The following is an 11,819-nucleotide window of genomic DNA, read 5'->3' as shown; positions in this document are numbered from 1 at the left end:
GGGCGATGATGTGTACAACCGAGTGACGATGCGCGGGACGGCCGAGTGGTGAAGACGTGCACAACCGAGTGGCGACACGTGGGGCGGCAGAGTCATGATGAGGAGCACAACCGAGTGGCGGCGCGCGGGTCGGCTGAGTGGTGAAGGCATGCACAACCGAGAGGCGACGCGCGATGCGGTTGAGTGGTGAAGACATGCACAATCGTGTAGCGACGTGCGGGACGGCCGAGTGGTGATGACGTGCACAACGGAGAGGCGCCGCGTGGGGTGCTCGAGTGAGGATGCGCGAGGTGGCCGAGTGAAGGACTACGTGTCTAGCCAAGTGACGAAGCGCGGGGCAGCCGAGTGAAAGATTGCATGTCCAGCCAAGTGGCTGAAATGGTCTTTGAAGGAGTTAGCTAGATGCTTTCAAAGTTAATGTAGCAACGAGGTCGGTGTAGTGTGGTTGCGATGTAACAAGACCGGCGTGACAACTTATTCTGAGTAGAAATGAAGATGGCGCGCAGAGCGTCTGTGTGATTATAAAACTTGTCAAAGTGGCGGATCGAATGCACTTGTTGAAGTGAAGGATCTGACTGGTGATGAAGTACTCGACCACTCAGCACATTGTCATTCCAAATGAGATGCAGCCCCCGAGTGCGGCGGCGTAGCTCTCGAGCGTACTACAGGCTTCGACAACAGACATGTCGGAATATGAGAAATATAGTTTTGAATGGATGATTTGCAATTCATCGAGTCGGACTCGGATAAAGATGAGGAAAAGCTTCCGAGTGATGCTCAAAAGAGGCAAACTCGCAAAAGAGTGAAGTGTGAAGTTTAATTATAAAAGGGACTTATCTGTCTCATGCCTGACGAGGTCTATATCATTGATACGATGAAGAGGATTTCACAGAGGGGTTGGCTGGATGTGTTTGAAGTCAACAGAGCAACAAGGTCGATGTTGTGGTGCGCTGGGACCGGTATGGTGACCGAGTCCGAGCAGCGATGAATTTGGCGCATAGGGTCGTCGAGTGATCGCGTAACTTTTGTAAAAAATGGCACAAGCCAACGAAATAATTTCTCGAGGAAATTTGATGTGTGCTGAAATAAATTGTGTGAATAACACCCATAGACACCCGCTGGGAGTGCAAGGGGCTTGCTGATTAACCAGTAAGAGTCTGAAAGAGCGAAGGATCCATTCGAACTTGTCGAAGTGCTGGCCCAAATAAAACGGAAGTGTAGTGTTTCGACTGAGTTGCAGCCCCGGAGGACCGATGCAAACTCGAAATAGAGAACGACACATGGTGTTCGTGAATGATGTATGTGAAAAAATGGAAGCTGGATTGGTGAGTCACATAACCAATACTAAGCAAGTATGTGAAAATAAGCAGTCGAGCGTAGAGGTACACTCGGTGGCGTGGCCTCCGAGTGAACGTGATGTGTGAATTACGAGATACTCGGGAAGACGGAAATAACAGAATGTAAAATAACATAACGTGAACGTGATGTCTGAAGGCGCACGAGTGGCCGAGTGGTGATGAGGCGACCAACCGAGTGGCGAGGCGCGGGGCGGCCGAATGGTGGTGAGGTGACCAACCGAATGGCGACGCGCGGGGCGGCCGAGTGGTTATGAGGTGACCAACCGATGGCGACATGCGAGGCGGCCGAGTGGTGATGAGGTGACCAACCGAATGGCGACGCGCGGGGCGGCCGAGTGGTGATGAGGTGACCAAGCGATGGCGACGCGCGGGGCGGCCGAGTGGTGATGAGGTGACCAACCCATGGCGATGCGCGGGGCGGCCGAGTGATGATGAGGTGACCAACCAATGGCGACGCGCGGGGCGATCGAGTGGTGATGAGATGATCAACAGATGACGACGCGCGGGGCGGTCGAGTGAAGTAGACTTGTCCCATGGACTGACGATGCGCGGGGCGTCAGAGTGTAGTAAACGCGTCCTGCGGAGTGACGATGCACGGGGCGTCTGGTGAAGTAGATGCGTCCCGCGGAGTTACGATGCGCGGGGAGTCCGGTGAAGTAGATGCGTCCCGCGGAGTTACGATGCGCGGGGAGTCCGGTGAAGTAGACGCGTCTCGTGGAGTGGTGATGCGCGGGACGTCCGAGTGAATGTAGAAGTCCTCGTTCGACTAAATCAGTCGTTGAACAGAAGAACCTCTCCATCTGCCGAGTAACCTTCCCCGGTGAGGGGAGTGTGCCCCAATGCCAGAATTGAACAGAAGAACCTTTCCATCTGTTGAGTAACCTTCTCCGGTGAGGGGAGTGTGTCCCAACGCCGGAATCCGGTGTGTCTGTGCTGTGGAGGCCGCCGTGTGTCTGGGGATGCGGATCGGCACCCGCGCTCGCGTCACGTCCGGTCTGCGCTTCACCGCGGAGGGAATCATCACGCTGCCGACTGGAGGAGCCGCCGCCTGCGGGGGCATGGCCAGTGCTCGCACTCCGCCACGGAGGCCGCGGTCGAGCAGTTGGGTGGAGAAAAGAGCCGTCGAGTGCCCGCACTGCGTCGGGCAGTCGACACCTGAGGGAGAGGTCGCCGAGTGGGTCGTGCCTTGCAGTCGACCCCGGTGGATGGAGCAGCGTCGCCGGCTGCTACACTTCGTTGCTTGGGGGAGCCAGGTTGTAGGCTAGTTTCACGGACACTCAGCCCACGGCCAAGTGCTGATGTCGATGGGCGGAGTAGCGCTGCTGGTTGTCGTGTCTCGTCGGGCCTGCGACTCCGCCATGGGAGCCGTCGCCAGTCCATGACCGAATACCTGTGCAGGAGAAACGAACTGCCGCGCTTGCGGGGATACGGCTAGCCTCCGCTTCCATCACGGGAGTCACTGCAGAGCAGCACTCAGTCGGGCGCGTCTCCGCGGCGGGAGCCGTTGATCAGCTGACTCGGCGGAGGAATCCCACGTTGTCGATTGCTGCGTGTCTCCGCTCGAGGAGCCGGACCGCCGGCCAGGGCCACAAGAAAGACAAAGAAGACATTAGGATGCATTGATGGAGTTGCCCACGTCCAGGACATGTACGTGCATGCAGGAGTGATTAGTTAGCGGTAATTAAGCAAGATGCGTTACTGTTCGTGCATGTGAAGGAAGTTTCCTTCTTCCACGGGCCATTTATTCCCCTGCCGGTTTATTGCCAGATCGTGGGCTTGTGCCCCGACTGCGGACGTTGAGCAGGGTAGCAGACGCCGGTGGGAGGAGTCGCTGCGCATTGGGGGTGCGCCCAGCCCTGACACCCGCGACGCATCGGGCCAGCGCCACCACTGCGGAAACCACGGCGGGGCCGCGACGCCTGTAGGAGGACTCGCCTTGTGCGGGTAGCGTGACCGGCCCCCGACAGATGCCCCGTGTGGGACTCGCCGTGCGGGACGCCGGGCAGTTGGTGGCAGAGACCATGGCGAGGCGGACGATCGGAGGAAGGAGCGTGCCGACGATGATGGAGTCGATGGAGCGGTCGCAGAGGATGCAGAATTCACCAAACGTTCATGCGGGAGCCGGATCGTCGATCGAGACTTCCTGGAAGAAGATGAGGAGGTTGTTCCGAAGGGCGTCGCTGCAGCATGCCGTGTCAGGGCATCGGGAAGATGAGGTGATCTTCCTCCACGCCTGGTGCTCTCTCTTCTTCTTACTCTCGATCCATGATCGATCATGCATGCCCACAGTGTCGAGTAAAAGATGTATCTTTACCCCCTTTTTGTGATGCTTCATAAGCTCGCTGTGGAGATGAACAGCACGTCATACATCAAAGAAAATTAAATACAGATGAAAAACAAACCATTTGCATCACGGCTCGATAGATGCCATGCCCCATGGTGGGCGCCAACTGTCGTGGTAACGATTCCGGTAGGATAAAGGAACATGATCTATCGAGATGCATATGAGTGACATGGTGGTTTTAGCGAATTCAGGCCTCTCACGGTGAAGATAACAACCCTATGTCTCGTGCTCCGGAGAGGCTTTGTTTTATCTTAGTATGTATCCGGAGATTACAATGAGAGGAGAACCAATCTCCGTAGTCCTGAGACTAATGGTGAAAGAGAGAGAGAGATGGAAAAAAAGACCCCCCAAGTCTAGTGGTGGGGGTGGCTTATATAGAGTGCGCCACCCCCTCACCTCCTATGTTACAAAGTGGGGCATGAATGCCATAATGCTAGCCCACTACCAAGCCCTCACCATGAGAATGATGTCGACTGCTTTGTTGCCTGTTGGTCTTCATATATCCGAGGGAGTCGTATGGTCGAGTGGTGAACTGTCATCCGAGTGGATGGTATACTGCTTGGTCGAGTGGATAGTATGTTGCTTGTCCGAGTGGATAGTATGTGTGTATGAAATTTATCTAGACCCACATGTTGTATGGACCCCATGCTTTATGATACTTCGACCCTTCGTGGGCCTACCTGTTATGTGTATCTCCAACACTCCCCAATGCTCTTCATACTCTGCATGGAGCCCTTACGCTGCCTCTTCCAATACTGTCAGCAACATGGGGCTCTCTCCACCCTCTCCAGCAGAGGGCTACAACAACAAGTTTCTCTATTCGCGGATGATGTCATGGTTTTCTTCAAGCCCACTGATCTGGAAACCCGAACCTGTGGAGCTGTCCTAGAGTTGTTTGGGCATGCCTCTGGACTGTCGGTTAACATGAGCAAGAGTGCGGCCATCCCTATCAGATGCTCTCAAGAGGATCTATTGCTAGTCAGTGCAGTTCTCGGGTGCTCGATCGGCTCTTTTCCTTGCACATCTGCCACTCTCCCTGCGTAAGCAATCGGCGGCGCAGCTACAAGGCCTTGTGGACAAGCTTGCGGACTGCCTGCTGCATTGGAAGGAAGCAATGCTCCCTAAGAGTGGGAGACTCACGCTGATTGTCAGTGTCAAAACCGGCGGATCTCGGGTAGGGGGTCCCGAACTGTGCATCTAGGCGGATGGTAACAGGAGACAAGGGACACGATGTTTTACCCAGGTTCGGGCCCTCTTGATGGAGGTAAAACCCTACGTCCTGCTTGATTGATATTGATGATGTGTGTTACAAGAGTGGATCTACCACGAGATCAAGGAGGCTAAACCCTAGAAGCTAGCCTATGGTATGATTGTTGTTCGTCCTATGGACTAAAGCCATCCGGTTTATATAGACACCGGAGAGGGCTAGGGTTACACAAAGTCGGTTACAATGGTAGGAAATCTACATATCAGTATCGCCAAGCTTGCCTTCCACGCCAAGGAAAGTCCCATCCGGACACGGGACGAAGTCTTCAATCTTGTATCTTCATAGTCTTGGAGTCCGGCCGATCATGATAGTTCGGCTATCCGGCACCCCCTAGTCCGAAACTCCCTCAGTAGCCCCTGAACCAGGCTTCAACGACGACGAGTCCGGCGCGCATGTTGTCTTCGGCATTGCCAGGCGGGTTCTTCCTCCGAATAATTTATAGAAGATTGTGAACACCAGGATAGTGTCCTGCTCTGCAAAAATAAATTCCACGCACTGCCGTAGAGAGAATAATATTACACAAGTTCAATTTGCTGACGTATTTTGTGGCGTGACGTCACACCACTACCAAGCCTTTACTCGAATTGTTTTTATTGTACCACCTTAGCGCGTTTAGCGAAGCGGTTTCCTTGGCACGTCTTGTCGAAGCAGAGGTCGTGTTCCCCTTATTCCGGGATTCCCATCAATACGGACGTGGGTAACCCAACCGCGCCCATTGCCACGCCCCCTCCATCGAAGGCGGGTTCCATACGGTCGCGGGGACGGCTCTTGGTATTCTTCCTCTTTATAATGAGACCAAGGCCCGTTCTTTTCCTTCAATCCTCTATCGAATCTGCCCCTCGCCCCGAGTTCCAACACCCAGGGCTCCAGATTTGGATACCTTCGATCTTCGACAATGTCCGGCCCTGACCTATGAGGCCGGTGGATGCCCTCCTCCATCACGAAAAAGGACGTGCTAAAGCTGAGAGACGCCAGGTACTTAACCTACGAGATTTCGCATAGGCTGCCTGCCCGAGGGCAAGTTATTCCTACTCCCGAGCTTGGCGAGAGCGTCGTGTTCGTGTCTCACCTCCGTCGCGGTTTAGGCTTCCCGACAGATCCCTTCGTGAGGGGGCTCATGTTTTACTATGGGCTGGAATTCCACGACCTGGCTCCGGAGTCCATCCTCCACATCTCATCATTCATTGTCGTCTGCGAAGCCTTCCTCCGCACTACCCCTCACTTCGGCTTGTGGCTCAAAACCTTCAACATGGAGCCGAAGATGATTGAGGGGCGTCAAGCAGAGTGCGGAGGGGCGATTATAAGCAAGAGGGCCGATGCTCCATGGCCCGAGGGCTCTTTTCAGGAGGAGCTCGGCTTGTGGCAACAGGAGTGGTTCTATATCACCGTTCCCAGGGGCAGCAGGCAGAGGCCGCCGCCCATCTTCCGCTCGGGCCCTCCACAACAGCTGACGTCATGGGTCAACAAGCGGCGTGACTGGGGGCCGTCCAAAGACGTACCCCTGTTGCAGGACCGGATTCGAGGCCTCCAAGAAAGGAAGATCAATCTGGTCGTAGTGCCAAAGGTTATGCTAATCCGGCGCCTACTGCCCTGCAAACGTCGCCCCTCCGCCTGTGGGAATTTAATCCAGAGGGGCCACGAGCTCTCCAACACTTCATGGGTTTGACACCCATGGAGATGTACAAACTGTTCTTCGGATCACAAGAAATGTGTCCGGAATTGACCGAGGACGCTGGCCTAAGCTGCAATCGCCCGGATACTCAAGTAAGTAGCCCCGTGTCCGGACACATCGTTCATTTATTTATCGTGGATTTGCCATTTAACTAGCTATCCCTTGGACAGGAGTGGATAGCGCAAGCAAAACTGATACGGTGTCCGGCCCCCCTCCCTGAGACCATGCAGGATCCCGTGTTAATCAAAATGTTGGAGGTCGCACCTTTGGAGGAGGGCGAAGGGGGGCACAGGGGAACTACCACCTTTGCCAAGGAGGCTTTCAATAAGGGGGGAATCGAGAGTCCCTCCTTCCAGGGGGAGAAGAGGACCGCTTCCGAAGACCCGGAGGCCAAGGCCTCAAAGCAGGGAAAGAAATCTGCACCGGAAGGTCCTGTGCCGGGAAGAGCCCCGGCTGTTCTGTCTCCTCGGAGGAATCAGCCCTCTAGCGAGCCGTAAGTAAAAAAGGGGGGATTTTGTAATAGTGGACATCCCTGCTTAATTTCTAAGGGTAACCGAAGTTTTCACCTTGTAGTTCGGATCTCAGCCCATCTCAGCACAGCTCATCATCGAGAGACCTTCGTGCGGAGATGATGGAGAGCGAAACTCCTCCATCTGCCGCCCCGCCGTGCGGGGCGGGCGACCCTGAGGTGTCGTCACGGAGGGTCTCCATGAGTCCGGTGGGGCCGGAGAGTTCGGCACCCATTGGAGTACGGCCGGTGGAGCTGTAGGATTTGCTCAAGAGGGCGTCTATCTCAGAAGATCACCGCACATTAATGAGTATGGTGATTGAGAGGATCTCGTCCGTCGAAAGCGGGTTGCGTGAGGCCGTCGGAAATTTGCTGCCGGGGTTTGAGGTACGCAAAAAATGACATACCTTTTGACAGTTTTGCACATGAAGTGCGCCCTATATAGACAATAGCCCCTGAGACTTGGTATGCTGTCGAAAGCGACAGTGTGCCGAGGATCATAATCTCAGTTATGGATTGTCGCCTTTCCTATGCAGGTGGCGGAACGTTCGGTGGCCAGCCGGACTGATGGAGTTGCCGAGCTGAAGAGGCAACTCGATGTTGCGGATGCGGACATCTTGCTGGTTAATAAACGACTTGATGAGTCACAAGGTATGTGGTTGCTCCACGGTTGCCTAGTAAGGGAGCTGACGCCCATTCCTTACAATTTGTATGCTTGATGCAGATGGCGTTGCTGCTGTGGAAGACCTTCGAGCAGAGCTTGCTCGAGCCAAGGAGCAAGCCAGAAAAAGCGAGGCGGCTGCCTCGAAGGCAGCGGAAGAGCTAGAAGCCGAGAAGGCTGCTCACTGCCGAAGCAGGGAGGAGATGGCCGGAATGGCCGCGAAATTGAAAGTTGCTACCGACCGCCAGGAGGTTCTTGAAAGAGAACGCCGAGCGGAGCAAGAGGACCTGAAGAAGGCCGACGCCGAAGCCAAGGATGCCCGTAGTGCTGTTGCGGGCTATGAAGGAGGAACTGCGTCAGGTCGGAGACATTGTGGCTGGACAGCCCTTTATGCTGCGTAGGAAGTTCAAGGATCCGCGGTATGCTCAGCTTGGCCGGTTGTACGGTGCGGAGGATCCTTATCTGGACTTGGCAGCGAGTGCGGCGGACGCAGTCGTGCACTTTAGAAGCCAGAAGGATCATGAAATGGAAGAGCTTTTCTGGTCTCAATTCCATAGTCCGGAGCGTCCACTTCCGTTGAGTGATTGGCTGGTTGAGTGGGCTGAGCTGAATAGATTGTCCGGACTTGCCATGACGGATGTAGTCACTCATCTGTGGCCAGAAAGGCCCAAGCCGAAGAGTTATTTTGGCTTGTTGCAGCAATTCCTTGGGGCAGTGCCGCGTATTGGGGCGATGAAGCGGTCGGCTTGCATAGAAGGTGCACGGATGGCTCTCGCTCGTGGTAAGACATACTGGGCGGAGATGGATGCCACCGTTGTTGCATCCCGGGGTTCGAACAAAAGCCGATTCCCCACCGAGCACTATTTTGAGGAAGTCCTACAGGGCGCTCGTTTAGTAGAGTCGCAGTGCTCGAAAGATGTTATGTTCGAATGACATGTATGATTTCTTAGATCATGTTTTTAATGCAATGGCTTTTTATACTTGTGCGTTCAAGTATTGAACTATCTCCTGTGCGGCCGTGTATGTATGTATAATCTAAAAGATGGCAGTCTTTGGCTTCAGCCCCCACGCACATGGTGCGGGGGTGTTTGCAAAAAGAAAAGCGCTTTTTCACACTTAATCCAACGTCTTGGTCCCTTTAAGGAGGTGATAGCGTAGCAAACTAGGCAACCAACTATAATGCTTTATCACTTTCACTTAGCCAAAGGAGCTCGAATGTGGGGCTACTATATAGCCCCTGGCGGCACCGCTCTTCTCCGAACTCGGGGCGCGTATGTGCCTGACCGGGAAGCGGTCCTTCGTCAAAGCGGAGGAATTCTAAACATTCTAATGGTCGATCAAGTGGTTGACCAGTCTCTCGCTATATCATGACAGTCAGTTTTCGGCTTTCTCTACTGAGGTGCTCGCCCGGCCGAACCGGGGCACAATCGCAGTAGTTCTCCTGGTGCCGCGTTAGCCGATGATACGGAACGTAAGGCAGCAAAACACAGGAGCCGGGCAAACCCAACATTTGACCAAAGACATGATTCGGAGCTGATGCATATAAGGCCTAACTCGAGACGCCGAACACTCCCTGAGGTGTTCGGTCTTTATCATACCGGGCAGAACAATGCCCTAAGCCCCTAGTGTCCAGGTACAAGCAGGAACTTCTGACGCGGCCGATGCCAAAACGCCAGCCTCCTCCTCGGCTATGGTGGGAAACCGGGGGATGTGTATCAACAAGAGACAGTAAGAAAGGTTTACGCAGGGTCTTAATCTGAAAAGAACCCTTGCAGCGGGTCCCTGCTGCACGTCTGCGCCTGTGTCTCCGTTGTGCTGTGTCCTGGACGGGTGTAGCACGCGCTTCATCTGTAAAAGAGAAGGACTTAGTTTCCAAGAAATATTGTGCAGAAGTTGTATTAAAATAGAATATAATTTGGAGGATGAAGAAAGTTGAGCTTTACTGGCTCTCCTCATTTATACACGCGGCCCCTTATAAAGGGGTATGCGGCTGGGAAGCCCCTTGTGTATTTACGCCGGACTCGCCTAACCGTGTCTGAGATCTGAATGACCTATTTTTACGGGCCTTGACCTGTAAGGTCAAATTATTGTGTGGCTGTCAAGGCGGCCTCACGTTCTCCATGGTCGAGGAACACTCGGAGTTACTCTCTAAGGAGATTATGCCGCGTGGACCGGGCATTGTGAGTGTAAGAGACGTGTAATGTGGTATTGCGTTAAAGCGGGCGAAAGCTTTGCGTCCCAGTAGTGCTCGAGGGCTACCGTGAAATGGGGCGATATGGAGAGTGAGCTTTTCGCGACGGATGTTGTCGCATGAACCGAACACAACTTCTAGTGGTATAGAGCCCGTATAATTGGCTTAAAGGCCTGGCGTCACTCCTTTGAAGGAAGTGCTGCTATAGCGAATTTGGTAGGGTCTATCCCCTATCACATGGAGTGAGTTCACTGTTTTAACTTCTAGTGGGAAAGTCTTCCGTTTTCCGCAGTGATGCTTTTGGGTTTCGTCACTTTCGCTTGGTGTGTCGAGCCCCTTGTGTTCGGCGTTAAGTCGGCCGGACTGCTTAAAGACCCAACAATCTCTGTGGGTATGGTTTGCATGCTTCCCGGAGGTACCATGTATTTGACATAGTCTATCCAGAATCTTGTTTAGGTTGGATAGCTCGTCACTATTGTCCTTGAGGGGCAGTGTTTTGTTGTTCGGCCGAGAGCTTTTGAATCCGGCGTTGACCGCCGTACTATTTGGGCCATTTTCTTTATTCCAGCGCTGATCTTTTCTGCGTCGTGATTTCCCATTTCCATCCCTGACTTCGGATGTACTCTGGTCGCTAGTGTTGCATCTAGCCAGCCAGCTGTCTTCCCCCGCGCAAAAGCGGGTCATGAGGCTTGTTAGTGCGGCCATTGTTCTTGGTTTTTCCTGGCCGAGGTGTCTGGCAAGCCATTCGTCTCGGACGTTGTGTTTAAAGGCTGCTAAGGCTTCAGGGTCCGGACAGTCGACTATTTGGTTCTTTTTAGTGAGGAGCCTATTCCAGAATTTGCGTGCTGACTCTCCGGGCTGTTGAGTTATGTGACTTAAATCGTCTGCATCCGGAGGGCGGACATAAGTCCCCTGAAAATTTGCTCGAAACACATCCTCAAGCTCTTCCCAACTTCCAATGGTATTTTCTGGGAGGCTTTTAAGCCAATGCCGAGCTGGCCCTTTGAGTTTGAGGGGTAGGTATTTTATGGCATGGAGATCGTCTCCTCTGGCCATATGTATGTGCAGGATATAATCCTCAATCCAGACTCCGGGGTCTGTTGTTCCGTCATATGCCTCTATGTTTACGGGTTTGAATCCCGCTGGAAATCCATGATCCAGTACCTCGTCGGTGAAACATAGTGGGTGTGCGGCGCCCCTGTATTTAGGTGTGCCGTTGTCTTCAAATGCTCAGTGGGTTGTGTTGCTTCCTGGAGTCTTCTTTTTTGGCCCGTAGATAGACCTGGCTGGGTCGTCCTTTTTTCGAGGATCTTTATGTTGATCGTTTGCCGGATTGTGTTCGGCGCCCTTTGCTTCTCTTGGCCTGTCATCTGGTCGTCTATCCGGCCAGGCGGCTTCTTTCTTTCTTGACAGCGGGGGATCTAAGGCCTCTTCATCAAATTCGGGCAACAGCTTGCGCTTCGGGTAGCTCTTTGTCTGGTGACTAGCGCCATATTTATCTGCGGTGTTTAGTACTTTGCTCCATCTTATTCTGAGTGCGTCCTCTGCTGTTTTGAGCTTCCGCTTTTGCTTCTTCAAACTTCTTGCAGTGGCGACGAGCCTTTTATGAAGGTTCGTATGCTCTGGTGATGTGAGATCGTCTTCGCCGGGGATGAGCTGCTTGTCCAGTTCATCATGTTCGGATGGCTGCTTGGTGGCATGCGCGTCGTCCACTGCTTCGCCCTGCTCTAGGGCCGGGTCCGTATGGGTGCCGTTTTGATCGAGGCCGGTCTTCGGGCGGCGCTTGCGTCGCCGTTTTGGTTGTTTGTTGGGGGAGTT

Source organism: Triticum aestivum, chromosome 7B (assembly GCF_018294505.1).
Source record: "Triticum aestivum cultivar Chinese Spring chromosome 7B, IWGSC CS RefSeq v2.1, whole genome shotgun sequence".
NCBI classification, from domain to species: domain Eukaryota; kingdom Viridiplantae; phylum Streptophyta; class Magnoliopsida; order Poales; family Poaceae; genus Triticum; species Triticum aestivum.
Note: the sequence above shows the minus strand (reverse complement) of the source record.